The sequence below is a fragment of the Miniopterus schreibersii genome, assembly GCF_964146895.1.
Source record: "Miniopterus schreibersii genome assembly, chromosome: 8".
Classification (NCBI taxonomy): Eukaryota; Metazoa; Chordata; class Mammalia; order Chiroptera; family Miniopteridae; genus Miniopterus; species Miniopterus schreibersii.
The window spans coordinates 71,231,934-71,255,556 of NC_138109.1; the positions used below are offsets into that span (position 1 = coordinate 71,231,934).

At 42.7% G+C, this 23,623-nt stretch overlaps 1 protein-coding gene across 3 annotated transcripts in view; it reads left to right on the forward strand.

The window, feature by feature from the left end:
• LOC308560148 (uncharacterized protein) overlaps positions 1 to 5,194 on the forward strand; it is a 41,381-nt gene extending 36,187 nt beyond the window's left edge. Inside the window, exon 6 of one of the 3 annotated variants that reach the window (XM_081143819.1) lies at positions 4,918 to 5,194. The gene's annotated coding sequence lies outside the window, so the exon portion shown is untranslated. Of the gene's footprint in view, positions 1 to 694; positions 1,605 to 4,917 lie in introns of those variants that run through there. The other 2 variants (XM_081143820.1, XM_081143821.1) reach the window with 2 other exon arrangements.
• Positions 5,195 to 23,623: the final 18,429 nt, after the last annotated feature.

Consider the following 23,623-nt stretch of genomic DNA (forward strand, 5'->3'; position numbering starts at 1 on the left):
TTGTTCCTAAGTGGGGGAAATGATTGGTTGTAGATGTTCCAAAGTGACTTCAGCATGATTTTCAAATATGTGAAACCAGGTTGGCCGAATGAGCCTACACTTACCCAAGGAGGTCTTATTCTTTCCTTTGGTATTTACATCTCTGATTTCTTGACTGTCTTCCAGAATCTCCTCTGATGAGGGAAATCTAGGACAGCTGGAGGATTGGGGCGCGGGGGGGAGGAGTTTAAGTGATTTGCAATTTTTTTTTTTTAGCTTTAGTTTCTGTTGTTTTTTCCTGAGCATGTGTACCTTTTAGGTTTTTGCTTGTTTGTTTTTAGCACTGGGGCCTCAGAATACCAAACTAATTTTCTCTCTCAATCCCCCATTGGTTTCAGATGACAAGCTTTTAAAAGCACAGCTCTGTTCTTTTTAGGGAGCTTTGAGAGACTTGTCTTGCAGCCTTCCTGTCCCCTGCTACACTCTCGCTGTTGTCATATCCCAGGGTGTTCTAAATCTCTGATTTCCCCTCCGAGTGGTTGTCTCCCACTTATTTTATTTAGAGATAAGGCAAAGCTTTTGAATTGGAGTGAAGCCTGGCTAACTGAGCTGAGTCCATTGGGAAGTATCTGGATAATCCTGAGGTCAAAAAAGGGGGGAAATGCCTAGAGGCTATTTCTCAGAAAACCCATCGCTTTTCTCCACAATTCTATAGGTGAAATTCAAGCTTCCCCACTTCGTTTCCACTGATTGGTGTGATTGACACAGTGCCAAGCATTGTGCAGTGAACCTGGTGGCTGGTGACCTAGACTGCCTGCCACAACCACCATGTGGCTGAGATCTCCGATCAAGTCTACATGGACTGTGTCATCAGTCTATACAGACAATCTGCTGTTATATTCTGCTCTGAATGCTCCTGATCAGAACTCTGGTGGCCGCAAAAAATGTACTTTATGTTCTCCTTTAGCATGTGGAGAAGAAATTAAAACAGGCCTGATTTATAAGGGCCAAGAAATAACACAAAAGGTAGCCTCGCTTAAAGGCAGGATCCAAAACAAAATATTCTAATCAGAGTTTTCATGTTAGCACCATAAAATAGTTTAACTCCCAAAAGGATGCTTTAGAGCATGTTTTTGTTGTTGTTTTTTAAATATATCTTTTTATTGATTTCAGAGAAAGGAAGAGAGAAAAAGAGAGAGAGATAGAAACATCAATGATGAGAGAGTCATTGATCAGCAGCCACGACCCCCACTGGGGATCGAGCCCACAACCCAGGCATGTGCCCTGACCGGGAATCGAACCACAATTTCCTGGATCCTAGGTCGATGCTCAACTGCTGAGCCAGGCCAGCCGGGCTAGAGCATGTTTTAATTTAAGTTCTGGCCCCTGAAAGTTTTTCTTAGTTGTGTGGTCAGCAGTAAATGATATGTGACTTAATTAATATTAAGCTTTTCGAACTAGCTGCTAACCAATGGTAAACAAAAGCACTTTGTTCCAATTAAAAAAAGAAACTCTTCATACTGAATTTCTTTCGCATTAACTATATCCAGATACGGTAACAGTCCCCTCCACTTAATTCCGTATTGATCTACTGCTTAACCCCCAATAAAGTGATGTTATAAATTAAAAGAAGAAACTGCCTTCCTTGGATTTTATTAATCACAGGCCTGTCAGGGAAGACAGGCAAAGTCCTTGTTGCTTCTATCTGCAACCACTTAAGTCTCCTTGGAGAGGTTTCTCCAGTGCGTGGCACGGCTCAGCTTGTTGGAACTCTGGAGAACTCTGGAGAGCACAAGTGATAAATAGTTTGGAAATGAAGATCAAAAAGAAAGCATTACGAGCGCTGGGATGTTTAGTCTAGAGAAAAGAAGAGTAAGTGGAGACATACTCTCCCTAACTTTCCCAAACAGGACAAGAACAAGTCTTTCTCACCAAAGAGTAAGGAAGCACATGTGGGGATGGGCAGAAGCAAAGGACTTGACTTTAACGAATGTAATTTCTTTTAGTTTATACACACACACACACACACACACATATATACACACATATATTTGTTCTAGGAAATTATACTGAATAACTTTTTTTTTAAATATTTTTTTTTAAATTGAGTTTTAGAGATAAAAGAAGGGAGAGGGAGAGAGAGAGAAACATCAATGTGAGAGCAAAGCACAGGCTGCCTCCTGCATGCCCCCTACTGGAAATCGAGCCAGCAACCTGGGCATGCGCCCCGACAGGGAATCGAACCAGCAACCTTTCTGTGCACGGGACGTCACTCAGCCAACTAAGCCACACCAGCCAGGGCTGCCCTAGAAGAATTTCAGAATGCTATTGTATAGGTCAATCTGGAGATTAAGAATGTAGCAGCACCCTTCAAGGGGGGTGACGCATTCATGTTTCTCATATAACACAGAGTCAGAAATGCTTTCCATTGATAGTTGAAATAATAACAGTGTTTACTTCCAACAGGCAGTTAACATTCATTGCACATCGACCAAATGCCTATCAGTGTTGGGCACTGAAGATTTCATGACAGCTAACAGCTACGGTGCTTGTCACATAGGCTCTGCTCCAAGTGCTTTACACACAGGAATTATTTAATCCTCACAACAGCCACACGGAGTAGGTGCTATTCTTTTTCTATTTTTGCAAATGACAAAATGGAGGTGAAAAAATAATTATTTGCCCAAAGTCATACCTTGAGCTTATAAATAAAGGAGTTAGGATTTGAACCTGTATCCGTAGGATCCTCTTTCTCAAACACCAACGCGAGTCTAGACATACATAAGATTTATTGGGAGAAACACCTACGAAGGTTAAAGGGGAAGAGCAGGAAGGCTGGGCAGGAAGAGGTTTCTGACCAAGGTGCAGGTGTGATACCTGTGAAAGGAGAGAAGGAAGGGGAGGCTGGGGAGGAAGAGCTCAGACTGTGCAGATCTGAGAAAGTCCTGGCCACGCTCCATCACTGGGAGTCCCGGGTGGCAGTTGGAAGAGCCAGTGCTAGTACCTGCATGTTGCTCGGTCATTGATCAGGAGTCTAAGAGAACTGTGGTCTCCCACAAATGATAAGGGGGACCCACAGCAGCTGTTGGGGGTTGTGCCCCCCACAGTAGACTCTTTTGCGGGGAAATCTGCAGGGTGCACTACAGAGCTCCAGCTGTCTGGCGCGGGTCCCTACTCTTATTCATTGTCCTGTGACCCTCCCGAGCCTCTTTTTGGAGAGTGTGTAGTGAAAGATGGAGCCCTGTAGCAATGAAAGGCTGGAGGAGGAAAAGGGGGCGCTTTGTTACGGGTCTCTGGGGGCTCCATTCACATGGAGCACAGTGTGAGCAGTGCCCCTGACTCGCTCAAGGCAATGACTCCGGTAAGAAAGAGCTGGACAGTGATCTTCCAACCCACACATACCTGTAAGTTTTGCTCTGGGACAGACACCTTCATCCCGTGAAATCTCATAAAACTTTTTAGCAGATATTTGAACATTTCTTTAACACTTACTAAATACAAGGCACTGTGTTAAGTGCAAGGGGACATACTAAGATCTGAAAGCCTTGACCGTTTCCATGCTGTGGTTGACCCAATAGGGAAGATGTCATTAATATAAGTAACCATACACATATGAGGACACGTAAAAAGTGCCAGGCGAGGCATGGGTATAATGCTGCGGAAGTTTAGGGAGAAGAGAGATGACTTCCTGTTGGAAAGCCTGGGGAGGATTTCATGAAGGAAAAGCCATGGTGCTGGTTCCTCAAAGGCAAACGCGGTGGCTGGGAGGACCATAATAGTCACCCCAATGGGAGGCAGCAACAAACGCCCCCCTCAGAAGCGGGAAGCCAAACATTCAATGACAATATCAGGATTCACTAAGATATAAAAAATATCTAAAGTTCAGACCCCAGGGAGCGAGAAATAAATCAATCTTTTTTCTTAAAATAAGGAACAAAGAGATTTACTTTCTGTGTTAGTTTTCTAGGGTGGATGTAATGAAGTACACAAACTAGGTAGTTTAAAACAGAAATTTATTCCACAGTTCTGGAGGCTGGCAGTCCCAGATAAAGGTGTCAGCAGGGCCGTGCTTCCCCCAAAGCCTCTAGGGGAGAATCCTTCATTGCCTCTTCCAGCTTCTCTTAGTCCCGGGGGTCCCTCAGCTTGTAGATACATCACTCCCATCTCTGTCCCCATCTTCACATGACATTCCCCAGGTGTCCCTGGCTGTGTTCCTTCTGCATCTCGTGTCTTTTTAAAGGGACACCGATCATATTGGGCTCACCCTACTCTAGTACAACCTCATCTCAGCTAATCATAACAGCAATACCTTTACTTCCAAATAAGGTCACATTCTGAGGAACTGGGAGCAGGACTTCAACATAGCCTTTTGGAGGACACCATTTAACCCATAACACTATTCTATTAACTAAATCTTGATATCACTCTTTACTGTCTTCTGAAATTTATTTTTACTCAAGCAATAATTTGTTCCTCAGGTTACCTAGGCACTAAAAATTGTGCAAAGAAAACAAGCTTAAAGTCACAAGTGTTTATATCGTTAACTTTGCATATATTTATACATCAAAATATGATACTGAGATCTCTGAATACATTTCTGGAATAATACCAATATTTTTAAACATTTGACAAAAATAATTTATCTTTATCACTGTTCTTGCTCTTTGTGAGTCATTATAGCTTAATGCTCAATCCATTGACTTTTATTATAACTTCAAACCAGATTATTCACATAGAAACTTCCAAGGTAAGAGATGAAGTGCTAATTCCAGGTTCACTTCCTAGATAAGATCACAAAAAACACACAGCTTCTGCCCTGGCTTTCTCCTTCCTTCTCTCCTCCTTTACTCTCTCTCTCTGTCTTTCTTTCTCTGTCTGTCTGTCTGTGTCTCTCATTCTCTCTCTTTCTCTCCATCTTTCCGCCTCTATTTATCCCAGGACACTTGCCTTTGGAACCCAGCCACCATGGTGTGAACCACGTTGTGGGATTCTGGCCACTGGAGAAGTCATGTGTGGCTGTTTGAGCCTAGGACTCAAGCTAAATTCATGGCCATCAGCCAGCATCAACCTTCAGATAAACGGCATGAACAAGTCTTCAGATTATTCCAGCTGAAGCCCAGACATTATGGAGCAGAGACAAACTGTCCTACTGGTTTTTGGACATATTCTTGTCTAACAGAATCCAGGAGCATAATAAATGATTGCTTTATGCTACTAAATTTTGGGGTAATTTATTGCACATCCACCTTTACTGGAATACCATATGTACAGCAAAATAGTAAGTTGGCTTCCTAGAGTCTTAAGTCGATGTTGCTAGAACTTGATTCAGGCCTCTGAGAAAAGTAACCTGTTAGAAACACAGAGGAAGGAGAACTATTGCTGAAAGGCCCTTAAAATCTGTGACGTTTTAGGCTGCTGATATTCTACTGCGTTTAACACAAGATGCCTCTCAATTTGGGATCCCATGGCTTGGCATCCTGCTTCTTACTCTTGTTGACCAAGAAGATATTTAATGTCCCTGAAACTAAGATGACAATTGATATCAGTTTCCCCTCAGGTAACCACATACAAAATATTGATTAATAATTTTTACAGAGATAACAGCTTGCTAAAGGTGACTATAATTTGGGGGATTTCAAACTTGTTGGGATAACTAACATACTCCATATTACTGTTAAGAAAAGACTCCCTCCTTCCTTCCTTCCTTCCTTCCTTCCTTCCTTCCTTCCTTCCTTCCTTCCTTCCTTCCTTCCTTCCTTTCTTCTTCTTCTTCTTCTTCTTCTTCTTCTTCTTCTTCTTCTTCTTCTTCTTCTTCTTCTTCTTCTTTTCTTTCTTTCTTTCTTTCTTTCTTTCTTTCTTTCTTTCTTTCTTTCTTTCTTTCTTTCTCTCTCTCTCTCTCTCTCTCTCTCTCTCTCTCTCTCTCTCTCTCTCTCTCTCTTTCTTTCTTTCTTTCTTTCTTTCTTTCTTCCCTCCCTCCTTTTTACCCTAGTTTCATCTCCACCCTCACCCTACACCTCCTGTCCTCTCTTATTTACTCCCTTTATTTCTTTTTGAGTGGTTTCTATCTGTATATGAGTGTCAAAGATAGACAAAAGAAAAAGAGCTAAGGAAGAAGGAATTAACTATTTTTAAATTAAAGTTGGTATAAGTGTGTAATCTAGTTTAAATATTAATTATATATGGGTCTTAGAACTGCCCCCCTTCCTACCTGGGTATTATTGAACTTCTCAGTTGAAACAGCACATTCATCTTAAGCTCTCATTTGAAATGCATAAAACCTCCTAATTAAATGCAATGATGCATCCACAGGAAATTCAATAGTTAATTCTAAATCAATGAACTTGACATCTACAAGGTCACCACTGAAAAATCATAGCATGATAAACCTTTGAAGATGATTAAGAACTCAGAGGTTACCAAATTATATTACTAGCCACTGAGGTGAAGTTACTTGCCTATCCATTTGAAGCTGTCTTTAAAATCTGTATCTAGCCCACTGCCCTCACCCCATGCATTGGTCTTTGGGAACTTGGTGGGGAGATGGGGTTCAGGTCATAAGACTGAGAACAGGGACATGCTGCTGGTGGTGGAAGGCTGGAGAGAGATCAGAGATGGGAATGGAAATGTAACTGTGTGACTACTTACCCACTTAACTTTTTGGAGTAGGGTCTAACCGTTGATTCTATTAGAATCTCCTAATTACATTTAAAGTGGCAAGTTTCATATTAACTGTATCTAAACTATAGAATAAATATACAATTTTCTGTGTACACTTTAGTCCCCATATAATACATTTCCTTTCATCTGTTGTCCCATGGGACCTTTCCAGATCTGAGTCTAGCTCTTATTTGTGTGATAGAATTATGACTTTAAAAGTACACTATTAATCTGACAGTTTTTCAATAATTGTTATACAAATGTATTCCTTCTACCTTGTGTTTTACTGACTTTTTCTTTTATGCATGTCTATGTGTTTCCTCAGCTAAGTAAGTTTATATTGAAGAATTCTCAAAACATAGAGTCCTTTCTTTTGAGAAAGAAGCATTCTTTTACTTGGACATTTCCCCAGGTGGGTGAAGCCTGGGGTCTGGGGAACGTGTTTCCTCCTTTAAGTTGGATGAAGCTTTGGTGAGTTTTAGATTCTTGTCTGATTAAGAGCTGCTACAGGCAGGCAGGGAGTGGCTCAGTGGTTGAGCGTTGACCTAGGGTCCTGGAGGTCACAGTTCAATTCCTGGTCCAGGCACATGCCCAGGTTGTGGGTTCGATCCCTAGTCGGGAGCATGCAGGAGGCAACTGATCGATGAACCCTCTCATCATTGATGTTTCTCTCTTTCTCTCTCTCTCTCTCCCTTCCTCTCTCTGAAATCAATAAAGATATACTAAAAAAAAAAAAAAAGAGAGAGAAAGCTGCTGCAAATAATAAGTAGAGGAAAAGAAACCGAAGCCGTGCTTCATGTGAAAGTCTTCTTCCTCCCTGCTCTATGATTTTAGGAATTATAGAAAACAAATCGTAGCCCTTTTGTTCAGATTTAATATGTTTATTGCAGAAGTCAAGAGACTTGTCTTTGAATGCGTGTCCATCCCGAGTGTTCCCTAGGGTTATAGCACTGCTCTCCCTCGGGTAGGTCATCACCTCTCCCATTTTCACGTGGGTAGAATGATGAACTCTCAAACAAACTCTCCTTCGGCCCCACAATCCCCTTCCAGCTGCTGCTTTATTTCTCGTCCCCTTTTTCTAGCAAAGTTCTCAAGAGTCATTATGGCCTCCGTATTGACTTCCTCACCCCCTAGTACTCTTTCTTTCTTTGCTTTTCTTTTTTTTTTTTAAATATATCTTTATTGATTTCAGAGAGAGGAAAGGAGAGGGAGAGAGAGAGATAGAAACATCAATGATGAGAGAGTCATTGATCGAGCCTGCAACCCGGGCATGTGCCCAGACCCGGAATCGAACCCCGATCGCCTGGATCCTAGGTCGACGCTCAACCACTGAGCCACACTGGCTGGGCCTCTTGTTTTTTTTCTAGAGAGAGAGTGGAAGGGAGGGAGGCAGAGAGAGAGAAACATTGATATGAGAGAGACACATCGATTGGTTGCCCTCCCGCAAGCTCCCAGACTGGGGCCTGGGATTGAACCTGCAACCCTTTGGTATGAGGGTCGACACTCCAGCCACTGAGCCTCACCAACCAGGGCACAAAGTGCTCTTCTTATTCAGCCTCTCGGCTTCTTTTGACACAGCTGACCACTTCCTGTATCGGAGCCTCCCACTTCTCTTAGTCTCTATTTACCTGGCTTTCCTCATACCTCTCTGGCAGTTCTTGATGTGTTCTCTGATGGATTCTCCTCTTCACCTTGACCTCTCATATGTTGGAGGATCCCCAAAGCATAGTTCTGGGCTCTCTTCTCTATCTGTGTTGTCTCGCTAAGCTAATAATCTTACCCTAAGGCTTGAGATGTCCTTCATGTGCCATGCCTCTGGATTCTTTGTCCATTCCCGACCTTTCTCCTAACTCCAAATCTGGAAAGCCAACTTTTTCATGGTCTCCATTTGGCTCTCAATAGGTATCTCAAGTATAAAGTTAGTTTTCTTCTACACTCCACCCCATTCCTCCCCCCGTTCTCCTAATCTTAGATAATGGTATCACTACCCACCTAGGAGCTCAAGGAGTAATTTCCCTTTTCTAACCCACCTGTGAGTCTGGTGGATCTATCATCAAAATATACCTCAAACCCCTCTACCTCACACTATCCTTTCTGCTACCATGCTAACCTAAACTGCCACCATCACTTACTTGGATGACTGCAATTGCCTTAGGTAAGCTTCCTGCCTCCATTTCCCCTACAATCCATCCCCACACAGCAATCAGAGAGGTATTTTAAAAATATAAATCATATCTGTCCCACCAGTGTGGCTCAGGGGTTGAGCATCGGCCTAGGATCCAGGAGATGGAGGTTCGATTCCCGGTCAGGGCACATGCCCCGGTTGCGGGCCCCATCCCCAGTCGGGGGCGTGCAGGAGGCAGCCGATCATTGACGCTCACTGATGTTTCTCTCTCCCTCTCTTCCTCTCTCTGAAATCAATAAAATATATTTTAAAAATATATAAATCATATCATGTTATTTCCATGCTTAAAACTATCCAGACATTTCCTTTCCAAAAGCACCTAGAATAAAATGCACCTTTTCCCCCGCAATTTACAAGACTTCCACTGACTTGGCCCCTACATAATTACTTGTCACCTTGTACCATTTTCTCCCTCATTTCCTCTATGCCAGTCATTTTGGCTGTCTTTGTGCTCTTCCAGTGTGCCTCGATGCTTTCCCCCTCAGGGTCCTGGTATATGCTTTCCCTTTATTTCCCTTTGCAGAGCTGATTTCTTCATATTTGTCAGGTCTTAATTTATACGTTATTGTTAGCCCCACGGATCAAACTTCCCTGATGACTCAGTTCAAAGGCAGTCCTCCCTCTCTCATCAGCACCCAGTTCATTCCCATTAAAGCCCTTACTGCAGGTTGTAATTACAGGCTGGCTTGTTTTCTCGTTTGTTGTCTTTCGTTGCCCACAAGTATGTGAGCTCCATAAGGGTAGGGACTTTCTCTGTCTCATTGTAGCTGCATCACTGGTGTCTAGAAAGATGCCCATGCACAACAGATGTTCAGTACTTATACGTGGAATGAATGAATCTGTTTTTAGATTATTCAAGCTGCTTATTTTCCCTTGATTACCTGCCAGTCTACTCCTTGGTAAAATATTAGAATAAGGAACATGTTTCCTTTTGTGTTCAAAGAGAATATGGAACTTTAACAGACTAGAAGGCGATCCTAGCTTTTAAGTCTTCGCTTTTAAGCAGCCTATCCATTAATGATGGCAAATAATCAAAGATAAGTTATGAGAACATTCAGACTTTCACTAGCAAAATGTAATCTCTATTTTCTGTCCCTTTTGTGAATTTTATTTTATCTGAATTGGGAATGTGGCCATAGCTATGGGAGCTGTTGCTTGTATGTGGACTTTTCAATTACTGAATTTTAGAAATGCTACAAGATTAACATTTTGTTTATTTCAAATACATTGGTCCCAAGACTGTGTGATGCTAACTCTTAATATCCTCAAGAGTCACAAAATGAAGTTGCTGATATGGAATTTATTACAACAATACCTCAGGATGTAAAATTATGTCTATAAAACACTCATGTAATACTATGAGCTCATAATATAAATGGAGAGCAAACCATCTGTGTTTTGGACACATTATATCATTAAAATTTTTGTTTATAAATCTAAAGTTAAAAACAAAACAAAGTTGCAACTAACAGGTGTGTTGCTTCAAACACAAAACTCAGCAATCCAGAGGCCTGACTTGAGGAAATGCCTGAAGAAACTGAAGGTCAAGTTAAGATATCACATTGAACACTCCAGAAAATAGAAAGGAAGTAACTCTAAAACATATTAGAAAAATAAATATGCAACTTTGCTGATCAAGATGAAAGATTCTATGTGAAATACTTTTTATCTGAAGAAAAGGAAGGAAGAAGGAAGGGTAAGAGAAAGGAAGACGGTGTTGAATAGGTGCCCAGCCTGAGGTGATTTAGTGCTTGAACTCAGGCTCTTGGGCTGTGCAATCAAGAAAACCACTGTCGATGTCTGTATTCCATTTACGCAGGGTTTACATACTCTGCAGCGTGTTTCAGCCATGAAAAGTGTGAAACCATGATGGGGATTACTAGGGCAACCAGAGCTCAGAGGGAGGACATGGGCCAGCGTGGACTCGAGAAGTTGAGAATCACTCTATGGAAGGGGTTGGACTTCAGCTAAATCTTGTTGGATGCATAGGATTTTGATGGAGAAAGATGTGAACACCGAGGAAAGACTATGAAGGACGCATGTACAAAAACAAAAACAAAGTTAGAGAAGTTCAGTTAGACTTTTCCATCCCTAGGAGAAAGTTTAAAAGAATGCTCTGATTGCAACAAAGGAGCATTTTGCACAGTCATGGGGAATGAAGGAAACAGAGCTGCGGTGGCTTCGAACTGCAGGCTGCAGTGTGAACAGGCAGGAAGGAGGTTTGGGAAACTTTGAGGGAAGGTGACACAAAGGAGGTGATGTTTTAGAGAAATTCTTGAGGGCACCAGGCAAGGTGGGCTGCAAAAAAGTAAGCTTGGAGTCCTACCCTGATGCCATTTCTACAATAAGGGATAAAATGTACTAAATTAATGATCTGTACTATGATGGTGGTAATGTTTTTTTCTTTAACTCAAGTTAAGTTATTTATTTCTTACTTTTTAATGTGGTAAAAACACATAAAATAGAATTCGCCACCTTAACTGTTTCAAGTGTACAGTTCAACTATGGTAAGTACATTCACATTATTGGGCCACAGATGCCTAGAACTTTTTCAGTTTCTTGCAAAACTGAAGCTCTACACCCACTGAACGACAACTCCTCATGTCCTCCACCATCGGCCCCTGGCAACCTTCCTTCTTCTTTCTGTTTCTATGAATTTGACTACTTAAAATACCTCACGTCCGTCGGATCATAGAATATTTGTCTTTTTTTGGACTGGCATATTTCTCTTAGCGTAATGTCCTCAAGTTTCATCCGCACTGTAGCATGTGACAGGATTTCCTTCTTTTTAAAGGCTGAGTAATATTCCACTGTATGTATAGACCACATTTTACTTCCCCATGCATCTGTCAGTGGGCATCTGGTTGCTGCCACCTCTAGCAATGAATATGAGTGTGTGACAGATCAGGTAATTAATTCATAGCTATCCTTGCCTGTAGGGCCAGTGTCCAGAGATTTGTTTTGGTTTGCTTGGGCAACAGTCTTCCTGTTTCTCTGTTGCCTTGCAAACTCTTGTTAAGATTTGGGCACTTGGAAACAAGGCACCTGCTGCACTGTGTTTGGACTGGATCACGAAGGGGAAGACTGCCCCAGTCAGCAGGGCGGGAGATGCTGGGGGCCTCTCACCCTTTCCAAAGATGGGCCTTCTCTGGGCTCAGGCATGTCAAGCTCCCGGTTAAAGAGGCTGCCTGCTTCTCTGAGGCCCCTACTCTCTTTCTTCCCCTGGTGACCATGGTAAAAAATTCATTCCAAGAAACAATTTGAAGAAAATGGAAGCAGATATTTATTAAGTGTGGTGTGCTCTATACCTCACACACAATAGTTTAATTAATTCTTATCACAGCCCTTCCCAATGAGTGTCTTTGCAATTTACAGATCATGGAGTCTCAGTGAGTAATTAACTTATTCAAAGTCAGACTGTGGAGCCAGGGTAAAGAACCAGCAGGTTGGATGGGCAGTGGATTAAGATGAATCGAAGTGTTTTTATTTGTTTTATAAAGCTGTATTTCTATTTTTATTTTTGTTCTCTCCTAAGTCTGAGAGCCTTACCCTGGTTTGTATGTTTGCATATCAAAGACAACTGCTGAGTAGGGGGCGCTCAAAGCAGTTTTTAGTATTGTTTTCTTTTATCCTTAAAACTAAGCATTTGCTTCTAGATAAACGAAAGATGAGTTTCTGACGATAAACCGCAGTCTAATAGAGACTAACAATGAACGATTCCCTGCTGGCTAAGGCCAGCATTCCTTACTAAGTTTGCTCTCAGTGAGTTCTTTGGTGGCTGTGAGCTCCAGTTTGACAGGAGCCTCAAACTTGAGCTCTCAGAGCCAAGGGCGGCCGGCAGGTGCGTGTTCCAGGCAATATCCCAGGGCTGAGTGGAACCAGCACAGCACACGTGGGCAATTTAGAAGGCACATAAAATAAACGTGCACCAGCAGGGCTAGGGAATAAGACAGTTCTGAGGGTTGGGGATACAGCTCGAGTTTTAGATTCAGGTTGTAAAACCTAAAAACTCTCTTTATAAAGAAAAACAGAAGCTTGCAGTATTGTTTCATTACCCACCGGCGCTTTTGAGCCGTGAACTTTCCCCCACTTCGGAAACTTCTCTGGAAAATTCATTTCATGCTTGTCTACTCCAGTAAAAGCCGTGACTGAACTGTTACAAAACAAGAGACTTGGCCGAGGGGATGTGAGAAATCAACCCGATCACACAAGCCAGCTGGCATCCTTGACAGCCCTAGGCCTCTGACCTTTCGTTTACCTGTCATCTCGGACCACGGCCTTCTCCCAGCAGGCAGGCGGGCACCCTGCGGCTCCTGTGCCAGGTGACTGGGAAGTGGTCACAGCCCATGTATTGCATCTTTGACACACTGAGGGAGGGCTGAAGCTTGCGGGAAGTCAGGGTTCTGCATTCATCAGTGCCTGAGGCATAGTCTCGGGACCTACTTGGTAACTGTCCAAGCTCTTTGAAAACCTCAACTTGGATTTTTTTCTCTTATAAGGGTGTTCCTGCATCAATTACCTTATTGCTGTTAATGTGGCTCTTAAACTAATGTGATGAAACATCCCTGTCTCCTGTACCAAAGGTTTTTACCACCAATCCATATATGGATCCTTAGCCAGCCACCTTCTGTTCTCTGCCACTTCTGCACTCACCCTCTCCTCTTAGGAAGTAATCTGCTTTCTTTCCCCAAGGAAAGGCCAGATTTCCAACATGAATTCAGTGAGCACCTGCTGTGAAACAGGAACTGTGCTAAGTTTTGGAAAATAAAGGCCAATGAGGTATGACGTCTGCCCAGGATGTACTTTAGCTGAAAAGAGGGAGATAGACATGAGGACAAATAAGGGCAACCAGACCATGGAGGTGAATTAATAGAAAAATGTATAGGACAAAGGGAGGGTAGGAGAGGAGTCATTGATTCCACTTAGGAAGGCAGGAAACGCTCCATAAAGACCATTTGGAATGAGCTACCCAAATTTCCTTCCCTCTGCTTCTGAAACAGTCAGTAGCTGTAGATATTCTTACCATCTTTCTTACTACCTTAGAACAGGGGTCTACTCCTTTCTAAGTCTAATCCTTAAAAATAAACTTCATCTTCCAATAAAAAGTGAGATAGAAGAACTACAAAAATAGTCCTGGCTGGGGTGGCTCAGTTGGTTGGAGTGTCATCCCATGCACTGAAGGGCCATCGGTTTGATCCCCTATCCCGGCACATACCCAGGTTTCGGGTTCGGTCCCCGGTTGGGGTGCATACAGGAGGCAACTGATAGATGTCACATTGATGTTTCTCTCTCTCTCTCTCTCTCTCCCCCTTCCTTTCTCTCTAAAATCAATGAAAACATATCCTCAGATGAGAATTAAAAAGAAAAGTACCACAAAAATATTGTAAAACAGCAACATAGAAAAATTAAGAAAAGAAACATCTCCCATAACTCAGCCAATTTTTTAACATGGCGACCGAATCACATTTGTGTATTTAATCTCCTTTCCCTATGCACATTTAGATAGTTAGAGGCATAGCCCCTTTTGGTCATGTTTATCCTGTGCCCCTTCCTCGGGGACATGATTCCTTCCAGCTCCACATCTGGACTGTCTTTCCCAGTGGAAAGCCCCGTTCACCTCCCTGCTCTCTCAAGTCCCAGGCGTTCTGTAGCACAGGACTCCAAATCCTTTCCTTAGCCTTGCTAGACTCTTATCAGTTCTTCAGTGACCTACCTATGGGCCAAGGCACTTTTCTTGTTGATCTTTTACTTCTTTCTGCAGCTTTTCTCCCTTGACTCCCTTGGTTGTCTGTTCTTGAAGTTGCTTTGTTTGTTTTTTCCTACTTCTCTTGTAACTCTTTCCAGCTCCATCTCTTTCTTATATTAGTTCCTCTCCCTCTGCCCACCCTTTAAAGACTGGTGGTTCCCAGAGTCTCACCCACAGCCAACGTCTCTTCACTTATTCAGAACTCTCTTTGGGCCCTCTCTATGGCTCCACCCTTTCCCTGATGCTTCTAGATCTGTATCTCCAGCCTGGACTTCTTACCTGAACTTCAGCCCCAACTGCACCTTACTACTGCATATCTCTACCCCCGACACCTCCAGCTCAACACGTGCACACTGGATTCTTGTTTTCATTCCTTAGCTTGGTTAAAAGCATTACCACCCAGTTAGTCCACCGTGCTGGAAGAATGAACTCCATCCTCTCTCCCTGTCGTGTAAATGCTTCCTGCAAAATGTGTCTCAAATCCACCCTCATTCTCGCTGCTCCTTTTAAATCCGACCCTATTTCTCATCTGGCCTACTGGACAGCTTAGTAATGAAGGCACTGCCCTCCATTTCTCTTGACAATGCTCTTTCTTCTATACTTTTTCACAAATTATATTCCTAGTATATGAGTCATTTAAAAAGATTGTTTCCCTAATTAAGAGCTGTTGATGATTTTCCACTGTCTGCAACAAAATTTCTAATTTCTTACGCAGCACTCAATGCAGCGTGTGGTTTCCCGCCCCGCTCACCCATTTACTCACTACCCACTCACCCTCTGATGCAGCCTCATGCAATTATTGACGCTGCCCTGCAGCTCTGAGCAGCCACGACTTCTTACACCTCCCAGGTCCTCCTGCGGTTCTCCCTCCACCTAGAAATGCCTTGTGCATTTGTCAAAGTCATATTCATGCTCCTAAGCCCAGCTTAAGTGCAGCCTTCTGTGAAGTCTTCCCAGACCTGGCTTTCTCCTGCCCGGAGCAGTCAGCCACTCTCTCCTCTGTTCTCATACCAGAGTGGCTCCCAGTCCCGGCTGTGCCCGAGAACCAACTGGGAAGCTTTTAAAAGACACTGACGCCTGGGCTGTACCCTGCACCACTTATACCAGAATATTTGTTGGTAAGCTCCGTGTATTAGCAATTTTTTAAATCAGACCTCAGGTGCTCAGAATTTAAGTTCACATCTTGATACGTGATTCACGGCAGACTCTCACCACTGACCATGCTTGCCCATTTTAACTAGATTTTAATAATGTAACAAATACAGGTGAACCTGCCACCTGATCTAAGAACCAGAGCATTACGAGTAGCTTATTAACTCTGTGCTCCTCACATAGTCCCCCATTTGCTTGCCCCAGAGGTAACTACTACCCTGCAGTTTTTATGCCTTTGTTTTAAAAATGTTATTAAATATATATAACAGTACATACATTATTCAGTTTTGCTTGGTTTTGAACTTTATGAAAGACATACAGCTCCCCAGGCCTTGGCATTTTCCCTCTCACGCACAGCCAGGGGGAGCCACTGTCCATGCGCGTGTTTCACGGCCTGTCCAGGGGCCTCTGCGATGAGCCGTCTGACGGGTCTTCCTTCGGCTCTGGCTTTGGGAATCCTGCCTCACGCTGGCCTTTCCCAAGTCAGTTCCTCAGGCCTTGGCCTCTGATACATTCACTTAGGGGATTCTGTTCTCATCTCAGCACTTTGCCTGGCTCTGAGCTTTGGGTCTGTCACCCTCTACCCTGTCCCTGCCCCCCTTTCGTTTGTTCTTTTGTTTCAGCTCCACCCCATATCATTTATCCTTAGTAATAGCAAAGGAGAGCTAGTGAAGCTGCAAAGACTGGTGTATAAAAAACATATAGAAAGGAAACAAAAAGTGTTGCCTGCATCTTTAGCCTGCAGTGACTGGGTGGGCAGAGGAGGGCTTAGTGAATCCACAACCATACAGAAATGGGGACTCGGTGTCTCTAACGTGTGGTCCAGAGGGATGGCTCAGGCGGGAAGGAACCAGCTCCATCTCTGAGCGCACATTCTTAGCCCCCCTAAGCACTTCCCTAATGATCACAAATAAACTGTGTGCTGCGGTGTCGTACATGCCGGTTACTGAGCCAGGCCACAGGGAGTCGGCAGGGAGAAGGGAGCTCACTTTATTCGGGGTCGGCCTGATTCTGGACAAGGAATCGCCTGCTTGATTAGTTCAATTCTGGGGTTTCTGCCCATGTCCGGAAGAGCTGAGGTTCTGTGAAAGACCAAAGGAGGCAGACGGACGGTGATCTGCTGTATCTGCCTCTTGGGAAAATCACTCAGGTGATTTTGGAACAGAGCTGGGACACGTCTTCCTGCTGTTTGTTAGTTGTAACATTGAATCTCCTCTCTCTCAGGCACACGTATGTGTCAGGATCTTTCCAGCTCTGTCAGGTCCAAGTACCCACTACGCACAGACAATACTAAATAAATTGAAGTGTTCGCTGCACCACTACTTGGGCCCTGAAGGTGAGTCCGCTGAACAAATAAAAAAGATAATATAATATTTGTAAGTGAACTATTTCCAGGACTCACATGAATTATTATGGTTTTGTTTTTTATTATGGTTCAAATGGGATGGATTCTAACAGCTTAGTTTGTTTCAGAAAACCAAACAGGTTCTCATTTGAGAACTACTGCAATAAATTTGCTATTACCGGGGTGGACTATAAATCACCAGGTTAATAAAACTATTTTCTTGGAAGTTTAAATTTATTAAGTAACATTTAAATATAATATGTAAGAATTTTTAGATTCTAAAATTCTTTCCTGTCGCTGAGCCCATCTATCAACCTGATCCTCAGAGATCTCAGACAATGAAATATTTGTGGGTTTCATGAGTTCGGTAGCTCCCAAACTCTCCACTCCTCCCTTGCACACGCGTCCTTCTCAGGGATGTGCATACGCTACATGTGTGTACAGGGATGCACACCCACAACAGCTGGCCTATTCTCACAGGTCTAAAAGAAACCTTGACTTCTAAGGTTGCTGTGTTCTTTTTTTTAAAAAAGTTATGATATTACTGTTGAATCCAAAGCTCAAACAAACATGATGTCAGGAAAAGGCACAGCAGAGCAGTTTGAAGAGATTAGATTTCTTTAAATTACAAAAACAGTAAGAGCAGAGGGTCTTTAAAATGAACATTTTATAATCAGAGTCATGCTTGTGTTTTTGCTCCTTTGCTTAGAAAAATAATATTGTCAGGGATGACAAAACCTGCAGCGCAGTGCATGACACAGTGGGAGAGGAGTTTGCAAACATGAAGTGGCATCGAAGGAAGGAAAACCTTTGGATCCCGGCCAAGGTTGGAAGTTCTGAGACTCGAGAATAATCATTTTTTTCACAACTAGAAAAACACTGCAATAAGAACAGTGTATTAGATAATATTTTTATTTAAAGGTTTATTTTAGGATTCACCTTTCTGAACCAAAAAAATAAATGAGAATTGGTGGGCAGTCCTGCCACCACCGTCTGCTGGCAAAACTCTCTCCTGTTTGAAATTCAGTTCAGTTCACTGGTTCTTAAATGCTGCCCAGCAGCATCAGTCTCATTCTGGAACTTCTTAGAAAAGCAAATTCTCAAGTGCCACCCCAAACTTGCTGAATCGGAAACTCTGGGTGTGGACCCAGAAATGGGTGCATTAACCAGGCCTCCAGGGGATTCAGCACAGGTTCAAGTTCGAGGACCACTGGCCACATGCAGCTCAGTCTGTGAAGACCCACAGGTGTCCGACGATGTCAACCGCAGGGCATCGCCTGCTGACGAGGCAGATAAGCCAGCAGGGGCTCCGGAGCACTCGAGACTGATTCCTGACATCTTTCTCATGCCGAAGGAAAGGGTAATCGGGGATAAAGAAAGGTTTTCTTCAGCCGAGGCCCATTGATGTAAAAGGTTGAAAGTCAATTGAGTAAAGGTAAAAAGGTTAAAAAAAAACTCACATAGATTATCATTTTGTTTCTTGCAATAAGAGATATAACATACTCAGCTTGCTTTTTTTTCTCTTTCAGTTAACTATGAGGAACATGAGACAAAGCTGGGAAAATACCTCTTTTCTATTATGGTTAATTAAAGGAGAGACACCAGAGCTTTCTTTAGAGAGCCTATTTTCATGAAGGGCACGGGCCTTCCTTGCATTTCTTTAAGTGCCTCGTCCACTCCTTAGTGTGAAATAGGTGCCTAATAAATATTCATTAAAATTAAGGGAAATAAGGGGAAAGGGTATCAAAATAGAGAAACACCCAAGGAGGAATATTTGCACTAGAGACAGAGAAAAATATTTTTTAAAGAAACATATGCAGAGAGTAGGAAGACACCCAGCAGAAAATGGAATTAAATGACAGGTAAAGAGCAAAGAGATGATGCCCTGAGCAACAAAGAACTAAGCTGACCTATAAATCACAGGAGTAAGGCCCACGAACGTCAGAATTAATGATCTAACTTCTGAAGTTTGCAACATTTAAAAAAAAAATTATTTCTAAAAATCCTTCCAAAATGCTGGCCCAGTTTCAAGGACCAAGAAGTAGACTGTTATTTCCCCCCCCCACAGAAGGGCCACCTTAGGTGGGTCAGGGAGGTGCACTGGCTCTGCGATGAGTTGCTGGAGGGGCAGCGAGCATCCGGTCACAGGGTCCTCAGTCCAGGAGGACCGGTGGCTGTGAGGAAGGTGACAGATTCTGAATCAAAAGAAGAGGGGGAGGGAGAGTGTGGTTCTTTTTTAAACCTTCAACTTTGCTGAGAATATTTCTGAGTTTCAATTCACAGCAGCTTTTTCACAGACGTGTAAGCATGGGAAACATGGCTCAATGGACCAAGGCCTGTGAATTCTCACCTTGAACCAAGCTTCGCCTCACGCTCTTCACCAGTTGCTGCCGAGCTCATGCTTGGTTTCACCCCAGCGGCGTGAATATGCTCTAACATCGTGCGGCGCGGTGACCGGATAGTTCAGGACCAGCCGTAAGCAGAGCCGTAAGGGGAAGACACAATCAGGCACGAGTGTTGGCAGAAGGCACCCTACCCTTTGAGCATTCCTAAGGAGGCGTTGCTTGTTCAAGAAAAGGCATCAGAAAGCATAACACAAAACAGAGCTGGCAGCCATGTGCTAAACATCAGGAGAGTTGATCCAACTCTGGAAAATGGTAGTTTTTGCCGTTAACACTTCCATTCAGCAACGCACCACTGTCCAGGAACATTAACTGGATGCAGGAGCCCCGCTTTGTCATCTCGGGCAATAAACAGAAGAGCAGTGAAGAAAAGCCACCCACACTCCCATTGCCATTCTGCAGCACACACTCACGCACTCCCATGGACGGTACAACAGCAAAGGCGGACCCTACTGCCAGCTGTGCCCTCTGGGTGGTGATGTTTCAGTAAAGGTTCAGCAGTCGAGGCAAATGCACTGTGGCGGGGGATGTTGGTAACGAGGGAGGCGGTGCAGGGGCAGGATGTATATAGGAAATCTTTGTATCTTTTTCTCAATTTTGTGGTGAGCCTTAAACTACCTTAAAATAATAGTCTTTAAAAAATAAAACAAACCCAACACTTCCATTCCTGCTTTTTGAACTCAGTCAGATGTTTTTATCTATCAGTAGGCTGGAACCTCCAATACGTGGGTGATAAGATGCTTAGTTCACAAATGGGAAAATAGAATCGACCTTATGGACAGTCCCAGAGCTTCCTAAGCTTGTTTGAACTTGCCATTCACTTGGTATTTGACTTAACGGCAATCAATCCCTAAATACCATACAGTGAAAACAAATTAGAAGTTAAACTTTTTGCTCCAAGGAAAGAAAAGGAAAGATAAGGAGAGATCACATGAAGCCTATTGTTTCATATACGTGGTAAAGATGCAAATATATCCATGTAGAGGTATATGCCATCTTTCAGTTTCTAAAGAGGAACTCCTCTGCTGTCGGGAAAGTCTTCCTTTGGAGAAGGCAGACCTGGATTTGTGTGCATCCCTCTTGGGTCTCCTTGGTGCTTTACTGTGCATATCTTCAAAGCAAAGAGTATTGGGGCAGTGCAAAGAAACATTTCTTTATGCAACCAGTGAGATTGTTCTTGAATTAACCGAGTTCCAAAGGCTTATTCTTGAATAAGGCTTATTCAAATAAGGGCAAATACTTATTCTTGAATCAACACAGCTAACTGGACAAATACAACTGAGTATAGTTGTATCAGTAAAATAGCAGATTGATGGCATTTTCTATTAATCCGAATGTTTAAAACATTTAGTCAAAGGAAAAAGGCAAGACTTTGATTATGTGGCTGTCAAGACAGGATTATACAATGATGGTTTGGGGTCAAGGCAGGGAGGTGGTGCTTCCTGTGCTGGCATTGAAGGCTGATTTATGACAAGTGCTAAGTCTTGGCATTCTGGAGCAAAGGGAAGGGGGGCCAGGTGTAGACTCTTTTTTAATCTTCACTTATCTGAGGACATGATTATTGATTTTAGAGAGAGGGAGAAAAGGAGAGAGAGAAACAATGATACTAGAGAAAAACATCAATCAGTTGCCTCCTGTACGCACCCAACTGGGGATCGAACTCAAAACCGAGGTAGGTACCCTGACCGGGAATCTTACACATCGACGCTCCAACCAAGACACACAGGCCAGGGCAGGTGTAGACTACTAATGGTGCCCCTGATCCTGGCACTTGGAGCTCCTGATTGTATCAGGATCTCCTATTAGGTTTCCAACATAGCATGTCTCTTGTATTTCTGAATAGACTCTAGTAGAATGCAGAAGAGAAAAGAGGCAATCTAATTTTGAAGTGCCTTTGTACACAGAAAAATAAAGTGGTAATGAATGTGTTCATGCATGTTGACGCATGTCCTTATATAAACAAGTATTTGTTTTTAAGATCACCTTCTTCTCTTGCCTCATAAGAGAGCTAAGAGAACTAACATTTATTGAGTACCTATCATGAGGTGGTGGTTTATGGACATTATTTCCTTAAATGTTCACAACCGAGTCAATAGATATTATTATTATTATCCCCAATTTCAGATGAGGAAACTGAAGCCAAGAGGATAAAGCACTTGCTCAATATTATCAGACAGCTGGTGGGAAAGCTGGGATTCAAACTAGTTGGTTTCGATTACAAAACCAGAGTACTTTTCTATTGTGTGTTGTTGCACCACTTTCTAGCAATATCAGTTTGGAGTTCTAACGTGTCTCCTCTCATTTCTGGTTGTCAAAAAATAACAATTACATATATTCTCCTCCACATGTGTATCCATAGAAGTACATGTATGTGCATTTATGGGATACAGTGCAGAGTAGTGGTAAAGTACATGAATTCTGGAGTGAAAGTACCTGGGTTCTATTACCAGCCCTGAGGGGCTTAGCCACTCTCTGACCCATTTTTCCATTTGTAAGACAGGTATCCTGATACTGTAATAGCTAAAAATGGTGTCTGGAATTTTTAAGCACTATGCAAGTACAGTTGACCCTTGAACAACACGAGTTTGAACTGCTCAGGTCCACTTCCATGCAGATTTTTTAAATTGACCCACAAAGTTCAATTGACCCACACAGTTCAAACCCATGTTGTCCATGGGTCAACTGTATTAGCCATGACTGTTAATTATATATCAGTAAGGGCAGAACTCTTGAGTAATATTTCTTATTCAGTGTATCTAAGCTGAATCAGTTTGAAAATGGAAATTTAGTGCTAAGAAGGCCAAGATTAAAACTGAGATAGATTTATAGACCAGTTCCCTTCATTTCAGTTCCTTGCCCATAGATTCCCTAACCCCATGCAGCTATGTCAGTGACTATCGGGTCAAAAGGGCTCTCTGAATTAGAACAATTTTATACTTTCTACAAAACACATGGCTTACTGAGGACCAGATAGTAGCTTAGTTATGAAATGGAACAAAAGCCTTTACTGTTGTAATTAAAGACACTGGGATTTCATACACCTGTGTTTATAGCAGCTTTATTCACAGTTCCCAAAAGGTAGAAGCATCTGAATGTTCATTGACAGGTGAAGGGATAAACGAAATGTGGTATATAATCCATACGATGGAATGTTAGCGTTGAAAGGGAAGGAAAACCTGCCCTGGCCAGTGTTGCTCAGTGGTTGGAGCGTTGACCCTCACACTGAAAGGTCTTAGGTTTGATTTCTAGTCCAGGGCACATACCTGGGTTGCAGGTTCTGCAGCTCTGGTTGGTGTGTGGGTGGCAACCAGTTGATGCATCTCTCTCACATCAATGTTCCTTTCTCTCTCTCTCTCTCTCTCTCTCTCCCCTACTCCCTCCTTCCCTTCCGCTCTCTTTAAAAAAAAAAAAAAAAAGCAATAGAAAAAATGTCCTCAGGTGAGGATTGAAAAAAAAGTTTAAAAAAAAAAGAGAAGGAAATCCTGACACATGCTATAGCATGCATCATAATTGAGGACATTATGCTAAGTGAAATAAGCCAGTCACAAGAGAAGGAATACTTTATTATTTCATTTAATGAGGTACCTAGAGTAGTGAAATTGATAGACACAAAGTAGAACGGTGCTTTCCAGGCACTGGGGGGAGAGAGGAAACGGGGAGTTATTGCTTAATGAGTACAGAGTTTCAACTTCAAAAGATGAAGAGAGTTCTAGAGGTTGGCTGCATAGTGTATTAATATATGTAACAGTACTGAACTGTACAGTTAAAATGGTTACGATTGTTGACAGGTGGTTACTAGACTTATTGTGGTGATCACTTTGTAAGGTATATAAATGTTGAATAACTCCATTGTATACCTGAAAATAATATAATACTGTATGTCAACTATACTTTAATTTTTTAAAAAATGGTTAAGACTGTAAATTTTATGTCACATGTATTTTATCACAATTCAAAAATATTTTTTAAATACTGATTTCAGTCAAACCAACTGTTGCTCCCACGGTGGCCACCCGTTAGGGGGAGAGGTTGGTGCTGTTACCGACCTATAAGACCCGATGAAACTGCCGACGCTTTTTCCTGTCGGCAGCCAGTCGCAGTGATAGGCTACAGCTGCTGTCTCTCCCTCCAGCCCAAACAAGAGCCTGGGCCACCCA